Source organism: Rhinopithecus bieti, unplaced genomic scaffold, assembly GCF_001698545.2.
Source record: "Rhinopithecus bieti isolate Rb0 unplaced genomic scaffold, ASM169854v2 scaffold_13259, whole genome shotgun sequence".
NCBI classification, from domain to species: domain Eukaryota; kingdom Metazoa; phylum Chordata; class Mammalia; order Primates; family Cercopithecidae; genus Rhinopithecus; species Rhinopithecus bieti.
The window spans coordinates 1,049,468-1,063,709 of NW_016807544.1; the positions used below are offsets into that span (position 1 = coordinate 1,049,468).

Sequence of the window (14,242 nt, forward strand, 5' to 3'; positions counted from 1 at the left end):
CAGGCACTATGTGGGAAACAGGCACTATGTGGGAAACAGGCACTATGTGGGAAACAGGTACTATGTGGAAGAGATTTGGTTCTCCGTGCATACTTATGCTCTTTCATGCACTTAGTCATCAGACAGTTGTTGATGCTTTCCTACCTGCAGTGTACTGTGCCAGTCCTTTGGGATTCAAAGGATGTCCTCGCCTCTGTAGGATTAAGCCAAGTTGACAGACAAGTAACAGAAAATTACAGCTCAGTTTTAAGTGCCAAGTTAGAGGGAAGCTAGGGGAGCTTTGCCAAAGTATATTAAAATTATTTTTCTGTATTTGTTTCATTAGACCTTGAAGGTGAGAACTATGTCTTTGCAACTTGATTTTCCCAGAGCTTACTCTTTTGTTTTCTGAGTCAGAGTCTTGCTCTGTCACCCAGGCTGGAGTGCAGTGGCGCGATCTTGGCTCACTGCAAGCTCCGCCTCCCGGGTTCATGCCATTCTCCTGCCTCAGCCTCCCGAGTAGCTGGGACTACAGGTGCCTGCCATCACGCCTGGCTAATTCTTTTGTATTTTTAGTAGAGACGGGATTTCACTGTGTTAGCCGGGATGGTCTTGATCTCCTGACCTTGTGATCCACCCACCTCGGCCTCCCAAAGTGCTAGGATTACAGGCGTGAGCCACTGCGCCTGGCCCCCAGAGCTTACTCTTATATACATCCCCGAATAAATTTGTATAATTTATTATTTTTTTTTTGAGATGGAGTCTCTCTTGCCAAGCTGGAGTGCAGTGGCGCGATCTTGGCTCGTTGCAGCCTCCACCTCCCGGGTTCAGCCAATTCTTCTGCCTCAGCCTCCTGGATAGCTGGGACTGCAGGTGCTTGCCACCACGCCCAGCTAATTTTTATATTCTTAGTAGAGATGGGGTTTCACCATGTTGGCTAGGATGGACTCGATCTCTTGACCTCGTGATCCACTTGCCTCGGCCTCCCAAAGTGCTGAGATTACAGGTGTGAGCCACCGCACCCAGCCAAATTTGGGTAATTTTTTTTTTTTTTTTTTTTTTTTTTTTTTGAGACAGAGTCTCGCTCTGCCGCCCAGGCTGGAGTGCAGTGGCTGGATCTCAGCTCACTGCAAGCTCCGCCTCCTGGGTTTACGCCATTCTCCTGCCTCAGCCTCCTGAGTAGCTGGGACTACAGGCGCCCGCCACGTCGCCCGGCTAGTTTTTTATATTTTTTAGTAGAGACGGGGTTTCACCGTGTTAGCCAGGATGGTCTCGAACTCCTGACCTCGTGATCTGCCCGTCTCGGCCTCCCAAAGTGCTGGGATTACAGGCTTGAGCCACCGCGCCCGGCCTTGTGTTAATTTTTAACCTGACACAGAGACAAGGTAGTTTATAAATGGTATGTTTAAACTATATGTGTAGAAATCTCAACCCTGTAACTGGAGACATCTGATAAGTCTTAGACTTACTGATAATTTCATTTTTGGAAGGTAGAGGTGGAAAATTGACTAGCTAATTCATGCTGAGAACTTTGGGTGAAACTGGCTCTTTTGTTCTGGGGTTTTGTCCTGATGGAAGTTGTGCAAGAGGGTCTTATGGCCTAGATTTTTAGAAAGGTATCTCATGAAGCTCAGAGCAAAGATGGTATTACCTCCAAGGCCAGCAGAACTGTAGAAAAGAGTATGGTTTCATGGAGATGTGCGGGGAGTGCCAAGAAACAAAAATTGTGATTGTGTGATTGCAAGTCATGCTGGTAAGCAACAGTGGGGATGGCTTGTAAAGAAGTGGGCAAACTGTTCCGGGTCATTGGAAAAGAAGCCAGATTTTAAAAAAGGTTATTGAGATAAAATTCACACATTATACAGTTAGCCCATTTAAAGTGTACAATTTAGTGGCTTTTAATGTATTCACAGCTGTGTGTAACCATCACCACAATTTTAGAACATTTTCATCACCTCAAAAATAAATTTCATGCACTTTAGTTATCATCCTTCTGCCTATCTTTCTATCTCCCCAGCCCTAAGCAACCACTAATCTACTTTCTGTCTCTCTTGATTTGCCTATTCTGGATGTTTCATGTACATTTAAGCAATGTGTAGTCTTTTTTTTTTTTTTAATTTATTTTTTATTTTATTTTATTTTATTTTTTTGAGACAGTTTTGCTCTGTTGCCCAGGCTGGAGTGCAGTGGTGTGATCTCGGCTCATTGCAGCCTCTGCCTCCCAGGTTCAGGCGATTCTCCTGCCTCAGCCTCCTGAGTAGCTGGGATTACAGGCACGCACGGCCAGGCCTGGCTAATTTTTTTTTTGTTTGTTTGTATTTTTAGTAGAGATGGGGTATCACCGTGTTGGCCAGGCTGGTCTTGAACTCCTGGCCTCAAGTGATCCACCTGCCTTGGCCTCCCAAAGTGCTGGGATTACAGGTGTGAGCCACTGTGCCCAGTCAAAATGTAGTATTTTGTGACTGGCTTCTAATAATGTTTTCAAGGTTTGTACATGTTGTAGCATGTATCATACTTTCTTTGTATTGTCAAGTAGTATTCTATTCTATGGATATATAACATTTTGTTTTTTTCTATTCGTCAGTTGATGGACACTTGGGTTTTTCTACTTTTTGGCTATTAAGAATAATGCTGCTTTTCAGGTGTAAGTTTTAATGTGCACATGTTTCCATTTTTTCTTGGATATATACCTAGGAGTTGAATTGTTGACTTACATAGTAACTCTATGCTTAGTAACTCTAAACAATTCAGCCTTTTGAGGAACTGCTGGACTGTTTTCCAAAGTGGCTGTACCATTTTACATTTCCATGAGCAGTGTATAAAGGTCTCAGTTTCTCAGTTTCTCCACGTCTTTGCCAGCACTTGTTACTGTATGGCTTTTTTTTTTCTTTTTTTTTCTCTCTCTTTTTTTTTTTTTTTGCTGTCATAATAGGTGTGAATGACTTTTATTTCATTAATGACTAATGATGGTGAGCATCTTTTTGTGTGTTTGCTGGCCATTTGTAGATCTTTGGAGAAATGTCTGTTTACATTTTTTGCCCATTTTCAAGTTAAGATTTTTGTCTTTTTTTGTTGAGTTTCTAAGTATTCTTTATGTATTTTAGATACAGATCTTTTATTAGATTTGCAAAATGTTTCTCTCACTCTGTGGGTTGTCTTTCTATTCAGGAGGCCAGACTTTAAGTGGAATACAAAAGAGAAAAGGGCACATAGTAAGCATGAAAACGAAAGAATAGACTGAACTGCTACAAATATTTTAGACAGATTATACCTACGGTGATCCGTGGCTTGCAGGAAAAAAATTTAAAATTACCACAGTGATTTAAAAAAATTTTTGGAAGTATAATCCACATCAAGTACGCAAACTATAAAGGTACAGCTTGAAAAATGATCGGAAAATGCATACACACATGTAACCACCATGCAGGGTCAACACAGAGACTATTATTACCAAACCCCCCAAAAGCCATCTTCTGCACCTTTGCAATCATTAGCCCTCCTGCACTCCAAAGATAACAGCTCTTTTGACTTCTGTCACCACTGATTAGTTTTTATATATTTTTTGAAATTTGTAGAAATGGGATTATACAGCGTGTTTTCTTTTGTGCCTGGTTTATTTTGCCTAACATGTAAAATTTATCCATGTATTTCCTGTAGTTGATTTTCTTTAATTGATTTCCATTGTATCAATATCCAACTCTTTATACTGTCTTCTCTTGATGGACATTTGAGTTTCGGTTTTCAGCTTCTGGTCATTAGGCCCTTTCTTCCATGCATGTTGAGGTGCATATGGGGCATGCCTTCCCATGAGATGTATGTCTAAGAGTGGACTTGCTGTGTCATAAAGTGTATTTGTGTTCCGCTTTGTTAAGTTGTATGCAAATTAGTTTTTAAGCTTTAAAACAAAATGAGAACTAAAAAGAGGCTAAACCCACTGTTTAATTTTAACAAAAGGGATTTCAGAGTAATTCCCTCCTTAGTATCTTTTATGTTAGGAAAGTATTTTTCAGACAGAGAAGGGTGGAGTATGAAAGATTAAAGCAAACAAGTTCTTACCCACTTAAAATAAATAAGACTCTCCAGGCTGAAACGGATTCTTCCCCAGGATACTGAAAACTCTACCATTAATTTGAGGAACCCCGGTTGGGAAACTTCGAAAACTGATAAAGTTAGAGAAGCTCTTACAGGGGCAAAAACATGATACCTTTTCCTCACCCATCACAAGGGTTGTGGTCAACACTCCTATTAGCAAAAGACAGGTTAGCAGGAAAGAAAGCATCACAGATTTATTTAACAAAGTTGTATATGACATGGGAGCTTTCAAAAATGAAGACCCAAAGACTCAGGGAAAACTGTTTCTATGCTTAGATTTGATGGAGAATCATGGCCGTGTAGTAAGGTGATTGCACAAAAAGGGAATGATCTAATGGTAATAAACTGAGAGGGGAACCCAGCAAGGCCTGTCCAGATTCTTCTCAGCCTCTCTGTGTTGAGCATTACATTTCCATTGGGTGTGGGGCAGAACCCTTCTGGAATAAGGGTCTTATGATTTATTTTCAGGTAAGATGGATCAGAGAATTCCTTTATGACCATGCTTCACATAGAAGGCGGGGGAAGTGACCTTGTGTCTGGGGTCCCTCCAGTTTCCTTCAGTTCAGAATCCTTTGGGGTAATGTATTCTGAGCCCTGACACTCCTGAAATCTGAGGGTTTATGTCAGTGTTTTCGTTTTTTTTCCCCTAAAGAAAGGAAAATAGAAGAAGTTTCATATGACTTTCTGGCAGAATTTTAGTCTAGGTTTAAACAGGTGATTTGATAGCATGAAAGAAAAAGGTAGTGGTTACCAGGAGCCAGGATGGTTTCAATGTTATAAAAAACATTCACTGGGCTTCTAATTCCCGTGGGTTCCTGGTACTCCTGCTGCCAGGGGAACAAAGGTGAATGTCACGTTCTAAATTTAGGAGGTCAACTTGTAGCCTGTATCCTTAGTGCATTTCCTTGCACTTATTTTTTGATGGCCCAAGAGTGGGGGAAGCAGACACATTAATAAGTAATCCCCAAATATAGGCAGAGTGCCTAGGAAGCTGGTTAAGGAGTGCTCTTGTGACATTCGGGAGAATGTGGAGAATAGGACATCTTTTGAAGAGGTGATATTGCTTCTAACATCCGAAGAGACTAAGGGAAAATAGATTAGGGTGGGGAGGGCAGGCAAGTGCTGAGGCTTGGTTATAAGAGCGTTTCTGCTAGGTGGAGTAAAATGATTATGAAAAAAATTTTAGAAGTGGGAGGTCTCGAACTCCTACTCGTGATCACACCTCGTGATCTGCCTGCCTCGGCCTCCTAAAGTGCTGGGATTATAGGCATGAGCCACTGCGCCCGGTTAATATGGTGAAACCCTGTCTCTACTACACATACACACATACACACACTAGCTCGGCATGATGGCATGTGCCTGTAATCCCAGCTACTCGGGTGGCTGAGGCAGGAGAATTGCTTGAATCCCAGACGCGGAGGTTGCAGTGAGCCGAGATTGCACCACTGCACCCCAGCCTGGGCGACAGAGCAAGACTCTTTCTCAAGACAAAACAAAAAGAAGTGGGAGGTATTGCCACTGATTGGCCTTGCAATTAGGTTTTGCCTATTATGCTAAGGACTTGGGGCTTTTATAGTCCTAGGAGAGCCCTGGAAAGATTTTAAATATCCAGGGAGCAGAATGATCAGATATGCATTGAAAAAGTTTGCTCATAATATAGAAAATGTACTGATCTGGTTCCAGCCACATAGGAAACTCTTACAAGAGTGAAGTTAGGGATTGCAGTGGTCCTAAGTCCCCCAGAGGGACTTAGGAGAGACTAAAATAAGTCATTCTGTGCTAATCTTGTTTTCTTTTAAAAATAGATTCTGAAAAGTTTAAATAGGTTATTAATTAAGGGAATGCTGTCTTTTGATTTTGACAGAATAGTTTAACAAAAGGCTGTCCTTATGAACAAGATGGGAAAATGTGGTATGGGGATTAGGTGGATTTGTAGCTTGTTGAATAGTAGATTTGATGGATCTGCACAAGCTAGGAGAGAACTTGTGCTGTTGCACTCTGTATTTGATTTCTGTGGGTTACAACTTTGATCTTTGAAATAGGTTTACGGTTAACAAATTCACATGTGAAGTAAAATTAGAAAGGTAAGGTAGTAGTTGATAAACTACTTTCAAAGTTTAAAATATGCCTTTATAGAATTTCAAAGAGGTGAAATTGGTTGTAGGGGTTGTGGGAGCAGAAATGCTACTTTTTAGGTTGAAAGTACAGTATAATTACATAACAGATAAATAGTGTATCTGTGATACTAAAATTTCATGGGAGAGGGTGATTAAGAAAAAAATGCCTAAAAAGTCTCTTTAGAGGTGCAGTGATGGAAAAAGTTGAGAACCACAACTTTAAAAGAAAGCTGTTGAAATGACTAGCTAAAACTTAGAATAGATGGAGGTAGTTGAAAATTTCTACATTTAGGACTCGACACTAAAGGTACCATGATAGGTTGGGAATATTTCATGATTTTTGTTTATGTGAGGGAACGAAATGGAATTAAATCCCTTTGTTACTTTTATTTGCTTCTAAACTCAGTATGAGTCAGTAGGGTGGATATGACCGAGAGAAAGGTTAATGCAGCCTTAGCTTTCATTTATAAAGTTAGGTGTGAAGAGAATTCAGAGTGTAAGAGTTTCCTATATGGTTTCCTAATACGGTTTATTATACCATAAGCTGATCAGAATCTGATCTGGAACTTGGAAGATGAGAAGTCTTAAAACCATGTTGAGAAGCATTATTCAGACAGAACAACAACCAACTTACTGTTTAACAAGACAACTGTAAGAATTTATAGCTTGAATCCATAAACATAATTAAACATAATTAAATTGGGCAATGCTGTATAATTAATAAATTAATTAAATCTATATTGAGTGCCTACTATCTTCCAGGTGTTATTCCAGCTACTGGGGACTCTGTACTCAGCCAACTGGAGTCAGTATCTGTGTTCATGGAACTCACAGGTTAGTGAATGGAGCCAGACAGTAAACAACATAAGTTTGTAAAGTATATCTAGTATGTAAGATAGTGTGCTAGGTATTAACAAGCGTGCCAGAGGAAAAATAAGTAGGAAAGGAGTATGATAAATAATGGGACTGGTGGAAATACTAGAGTGGCCAGAGAAGGCCTCATTGAAAAGGTGATTTTTTTTTTTTTAAACAAACTTTATATTGTAGTGTAACAAACATACAGGAAAGTACAGAAAGCACAAATGTACCATGGGATAAATTTACTGTCTTCTTGTTTTTGAGACAGTCTCACTCTGTTACCCAGGTTGGAATGCAATGTTGTGATCATGGCTTACTGCAGCCTCCCTGGGCTCAGGTGATCCTCCTACCTCAGCCTCCTGAGTAGCTGGGAGGGTTGAATTTCTACAAAGTGAATACACTTGTGTAATCAGCACTCAAATTAAGAAACAGAATTTTAGCTGCTCCTTAAGAGGCCTGGTTATCTCTCCTCCCAGTTGAAGCCTTGCCTCCTGAGGACTCACACCGTAGGTTTGCATAATACATTCTTTTGTTTCTGGCTTCTTCTACTCAACATTGATTTGGTGAGATCCAATCTATGCTCTTACAAGTATTTGTAGTTTATTCATTTCTGTTGCTGTAGAGTATTAAATTGTATCATGATATCACAGTTTACTGTCTTCTATCTCTAGCTAATGAGTAGTTCTGCAGCAAACATGCTTGTATATTTCTTTTTAGTGATGCCATCTATAGGGGATATAATTAGAAGTGGAATTGCCAGGTTATAGGATATGTGTATATTCACTTTGGTAGATACTGATAAAGTTTTCCAAAGTGATTATATCGATTTGTATACCTATTAATGGCATGTGAGAGCTCCACAGACATGTCAAGATTTGGCATCTCCTGCCATTTAACTTTAGCTGTTCTGGTAGTTGTGTAGAGATGTTCCAATGTGGAAGACTAATGCATTTAAGCACCTTTTCATATTTATTGACCATTTTGAACCACTTTTTGTTGTGATAGAAATGTTCCATATTTTCACTGTGTTGTGGTTAAATGACCATATACATTTGTGAAAACCCACAGAAAACTGTACACTAAAAGAGTGAATTTCACCATATGCAAATTATGTCGTAAATGACTAAATACCGTGTTCCTTATTGATTTATAGGAGTTTAAAAAATGTATTCTGGATAAGTTTCTCCATTGTATATGTGCATTGCACATCTGTTCTTCTGCTCGCTGGCTTGCCTTTTCAACTCTCTTAATGGTGTCTTGTTTTAAGAAATTTTAGTTGGCCGGGCGCGGTGGCTCAAGCCTGTAATCCCAGCACTTTGGGAGGCCGAGACGGGCGGATCACGAGGTCAGGAGATCGAGACGATCCTGGCTAACATGGTGAAACCCCGTCTCTACTAAAATACAAAAAACTAGCCGGGCGACGTGGCGGGCGCCTGTAGTCCCAGCTACTCGGAAGGCTGAGGCAGGAGAATGGCGTGAACCCAGGAGGCGGAGCTTGCAGTGAGCTGAGATCTGGCCACTGCACTCCAGCCTGGGCGGCAGAGCGAGACTCTGTCTCAAAAAAAAAAAAAAAGAAATTTTAGTTTATCTCAGGGTCACAAAGATAAGGATGAATTTTGAGTAACCACCTGAAGAAGTAAGGTCACTAATCATACAGGTGTCTGACCTGGGGGAGACATTTTAGACCAAAGAGGCAGCAGGTGTGAAGAACACAAGGCCAGGTGCCTAGAAGGACATGACTAGTAATGGAGGAGCAGAGATGAGCTGAGAGAGGCATTGAGACAGCAGGTGGGGCTTGCTGAAGAATTTCCTCTCACTGGGATGGGACTCCTGAAGGGTTTTAAGCAGAGCATTGACATGGACCTACCTAGGTTTTAACAGAGTCGCTAGTCGAGACCTCTGTTGAGAGTAGCCTGCTGGGAATGGGACTGAAGTAGGGAGCCAGTTAAGAGGCAGTGGCAGTGGTCTGAGGGAGTGGTTATGGTGACTTAGACCTGGTAGTGGCAATAAATGGGGTAGTTGACTGTTGGTAGGTTTTCAGTGTGAAGCTGAAGGATATGCTCATGGTCCGGAACTGGGATGTTGAAGAAAGAAGAATGGCACTAGGTCTTATTTTAGTGTTTATTTTTAGTTTTTGCCTGAGCAACTGGAAAGAGGGGAATTGGGAAGTTGGAGACAGAGAGAAGGTGCAGAAGATCTGGAACAGTGCCAGCCATCTGCTTGTGTTTTACAGATGTAATCTTAATTTTTTTCAGCATTTTATTAAGAAAGGCCATTCAAATACCAAAGGAATAGGAAAGACACAATTTCAAAATAAAGATCAATCATTTAAATTGGATAAATTTAGCCTTATGAAATACTCAAACAATTTTTTTTTCCATTTCTCTGAGGACCTACAGATGCAGTATTGTTTTGCAAACCAGCTTTGGGAATCACTGATTTGTGGTATTATGTATGTATCCTTTGATCTTGATACTATTAACACATGAGCATCATATCCTTAATCTTGGAATAAGATTGAGATTAGAGTCTAGACATGATAAACAAAAAATTAAAGTAGGCCATGTATCATTTCTGGCCTAGAGATACTGCATTTCTTTTTTTTTGTTTTTGAGGTGGAGTCACGCTCTGTTGCCCAGGCTGGAGTGCAGTGGCTCTGTCTTGGCTCACTGGAATCTCTGCCTCCCAGGTTCAAGCGATTTTCCCACCTCAGCCTCCTGAGTTGCTGGGAATACAGGCACCCATCACCAACCTGGCTAATTTTTGTATTTTTGCAGAGAGGGGGTTTCACCATGTTGGCCAGGCTTGTCTCGAATTCCTAACCTCAAGCAATCCGCCTGCCTTGGCCTCCCAAAGTACTGGGATTACAGGCGTGAGCCACTGTGCCTGCCCCGATACTTCATTTCTTTAAAAAAAAAAAAAAAAAGTGTGTTTGCCAGGTGCGACCAGAGGACACACATGGTACATGGGTAGTCATAGTAAAGCTTGAGAGTCATCATAGTAACTTCTTTGCAGACATTCTCTATGAAATTTTATTTTATTTTATTTTATTTATTTTATTTTTATTTTATTTTTTTTGAGAACGGGAGTCCCTCACTCTGTTGCCCAGGCCTGGAAGAAGCATGACAGTGCCCGGAATCTCGCGAGCGCAAGACTGCAAGCGCGCTCCAGCCTCCTGGGTTCCTGCTCATTCTCCTGCCTCAGCCTCCCGAGTAGCTGGGAGACTTACAGGCTCCCGCCGACCTGGCCCCCGGCCTAGTTTTTTGTATATTCTATTTAGTAGGAAGACGGGCAGTATTCCCACCGTGTTAGTCCATGGGATGGGTCCTATCCAAGATCTCCGATGACCAAGAGAGAAATTGTCGTGAATCCGCCCATTCTGCGGCCTCCCAGAAGTGCTGCGGATATTACAGGCTTGAGCCACCGCGCCCGGCCCTCTCTATGAAATTTTAAAATTTTGTTTTGAAGTAGCCAAGCTCTAAGTTTTCCTAAGCAAATTGATTTGCTTTGTTCTTAGGGAAAAATATAGTTTATGTTTTAACTTTTGCATATTCTCTTTCTCCCCACCATCAGTGCTAAAGCTAAGTGCACTATAAACTGTTTGACAAAAGCCATTCAGGGAGCAGAAGGCAAGGTGAGGTACTGCCATGACAACGGGAGAGCTTGCTGAGTGCCTGGAGACCCAAGGCCCAGGGGGCACTAACATTAGTGAGACTTGTCTTGAATCACTGTGTGGAGACGATGCATGCTTGTGCCTTGGCAGAACATTGAGATACACTGGATGATTATCAGTGTCATTAAGGGCCTTCAGAAGTGTGTAAGCGATCTTTATAAAGTTTTGCCTTTGAGTATCACCTGAAAAGTACCTGTGTAGTTTGGCAGTATTAGTCAAAGATATTAAATGTCCTTTGTAAGATTCTGTTGCCACTTTAAGGACCAGTATTATTAATCGCTGATTACTTTCCGTCTTTGCCAAGTAATTGTATAGGACTTGATCTTTATACCAAGAAGAGAATTTTAACATGCATAATCACTTCTCAGTGCTTCCAGTCTGCTTTTAGTATTAGGTAATAGTGTCTTTTAGTTGCCTGATGTGTCTGTGGTTTTAACATGATTATCTTACCCTGAGGGATGGAGAAAATCAGTGAAAAGTTCACTGCTGCTTTGTGAATTAAGTTATGCCTTGGCACGAAGTACTGATCATTTTGGCATTGAAATACAGCCTTAGATCACCTTGCCTGCAGTTGGGGAATGTTCTGAAAGTGCTACCTAACACTGCAGGATTCTCCATAAACTTGAGCTGGTATAGAAAGTGATGTTTATCATATCCTCTTCTCAAATATCTTGCCAAGTTACTGTCATCAGACTCTTTATTGATAGAAAATTAGTTAGGCAAAAACCATTTTCTTCTCCTTGCATGGCAGAGGTGATGAAATTTATGAGAAAGTACATATAAGGGAAGGTTGGAAGTGTTGATTGTGAATATAAACCCTGGCTTGAAACAAAGAATTCTTGGCTTATATGGTGGAATGTTCTGTGTGTTGTTTTCTTTTCAATCTCAGCTCTTGTATGTGGAAATAATGAAATGAATATTTGCTATGCGTGTTGGTTGGGGTTTTTTGTTACAGATACTAAGAGTTATTCTACTGGTATAAGCAGCAACTGATTTATTAAGGGTGATAGCTAGTTTAACAGATTGGGCAGGCTGATAAAAGAGACTGTACTCTTAGTTTCTGGGAATGGTTGCCAGTTCTGCACTGTGGAACAGGCCTGCTGAGGAGCTGCTGCTCCTAATAAAGTCAGGGTGCTGCAAACCAGGAAGCCAAGCAAGACTTGCCCCCCTTCTTCCACTTTCCCTTCGTAACTCCGTTCTGAAGGAGCCCCGTGTGGTATGTCTGGTTAGTGGAACCTCATTAACATGTCTGCTTGTATACCCCCAATTTGCTTATTTGCTTTCTTTTTTAAAATTCCACATTGGGAAGGTGAGGTTTACACAGTAAGGAAGTAGTGAAAACGTAACAAAGATGATTTGGGGCTCCATGAATAACAGCTACTCATTACAGTACCAATTTAATATAATGTTAATTATAATTATAAGCAGTATAATAGTTAATAACATAAGATTTTAAGTGAAACTTTTAAGGAAACCTACTATTTAAAAACATACGTTTTGGGCCAGGCATGGTGGCTTATGCTTATGATCCCAGCACTTTGGGAGGCTGTGGCAGGAGGATTACTTAAGGCCAGGAGCTCAAGACCAGCCTGGGAAACATGGCAAGACCTTGTCTCTACAAAAAAAATAAATAAATAAAAGTAAAATAGCACACCCGTTGTCCTAGCTACTAGGGCGGCTGAGGCAGGAGGATCGCTTGAGCCCAGGAGTTCAAGGCTGCACCGAGCTATGATGGTGCCACTGTACTCCAGCCTGGGCAATAGAGTGAGACTGTGTCTCTACAAAATACAACAACAACAAAAAAGACTATTTCACTGAGGGGATATATAAAGAATATTTAAAATTTCAGCAGTTTTGTGGTTGTGTTATTTTAAAATTTTATTTAAGCTAGCAGGGGTATGTTGATAGGAAAGCCAAAGACGAGAGAAATACCAGGGTTTTTTTTTTTTTTTTTTTTAATACTTGGGGAATACCACTGCAAGTCAAGACCCTTGTGAATTTGTTTTTCTGATCGGAGAGAGAGAGTTGAGACTTTATGAATCAGTCAATATAAATTCATTAGTTATTTGAAGAATACTGAAGAATGAAATTAATATGAATCTGATGGTGGGTTAGCAGAATTACAAAGCATGACATTATTATAAATTTTAAAAAATTTTATGTTTTAGAGACAGGGTCTTACTCTCATCTCCTAGGGGGACGTGCAGTGGCGTGATCATAGCTCACAGCAGTCTCAAACTCCTATGCTCAAGCTTAGTTGATCCTCCCCCCTCAGCCTCCCAAGTAGCTGGGACTGTGTGTCACTGTGCCTGGCTAATATTATAATTTTAATATATGGCTATTAATCTGAAGGTTTTCTGTGTGTGTGTGAAAGAAAGCCCTAAAAGGGACTTTGAAATCACATGGTCCAACACCCTGATTTTTATAGTTGAGAAAACAAAAGCCCAGAGGGTGAAGTGATTTGCTCAAGACTATATAACTGGTTGGTGGTAAAGCCACCTGATTTCATAGCCTATTCATTTCCCGCTAAACTCTCTAGGAAAGCACAGGTTTCTCCACACTGGGAAAAGCTTCTGGATTCCCCATACTGAGATTTGAGCCCTGACCTAGTAGTCAGAATGTCTTAGTGGAGTTGTTGGTTGATAACACTGGTGCTCTTTTGTTTTTTTGAGATGGTCTCACTCTGTCACCCAGGCTGGAGTGCAGTGGCATGATCTCCGCTTACTGCAATCTCTGCTTCCTGGGCTCAAGCAATTCTCTAGCCTCAGCCTGCCAAGTAGTTGGTACTATGAGCCATCAATGCCCAACTAATTTTTTATTGTTGTTGTTGAGACACAGTTTTACTCTGTCACCCAGACTACAGTGCAGTGGTGCCATCTTGGCTCACTGCAACCTCTGCCTCCTGGGCTCAAGCAGTTCTTATGCCTCAGCCTCCAAGTAGCTGGGATTACAGGTACACACCACCATGCCCAGCTAATTTTTTTTGTATTGTTAGTAGAGACGAGGTTTTGTTATGTTGGCCAGGTTGGTCTCGAACTCCTGACCTCAAGTGAGTGGTCCACCTTGGCCTCCCAAAGTACTGGGCCATGAGCCACCGTGCCTGGCCTCTATTTTTTGTATTTTTGTAGAGACGGGTTTTGCCATGTTGCCCAGGCTGGTCTTGAACTACTGAACTCATAAGTGATCTACCGGCCTTGACCTCCCAAAGTGCTGGGATTACAGGCATGAGCCACTGTGCCCGGCCAACACTGGTGCTCTTTTATGTTTCAAGTGAATAGTGGGACATTTATTTTTGAATTTTGAGGAAAATGAATCACAGAAGTAAGAATTGTGTTCAAAACAACAGTTGGGGTAAAAACACACCAAGCATACCTAATTGAAGTTGTAAGTTTCACTTGGTAAAATAAGCTGCAAAAACGAAGGGGGTTTGCACATAGCTCTCTTCTATTTTAGTCTTCTGGGTTGTTTGTAAATTTGCTCATATATAACTATTTTGCTAAAGCATTTGCCATTACGTGTATAG

The 14,242-nt window shown here is 41.0% G+C and overlaps 1 protein-coding gene across 7 annotated transcripts in view; it reads left to right on the top strand.

Moving 5' to 3' along the window:
• The window catches only part of SIPA1L1 (signal induced proliferation associated 1 like 1), a 420,357-nt gene that overhangs the window by 25,706 nt on the left and 380,409 nt on the right, over positions 1 to 14,242 (top strand). For 6 of the 7 annotated variants that reach the window (XM_017882761.1, XM_017882759.1, XM_017882768.1 and 3 more), the window contains one exon: positions 6,951 to 7,022. The exons of the other annotated variant lie outside the window; for it this stretch is intronic. The gene's annotated coding sequence lies outside the window, so the exon portion shown is untranslated. The remainder of the gene's footprint in view (positions 1 to 6,950; positions 7,023 to 14,242) is intronic. 7 annotated transcript variants of the gene reach the window in all.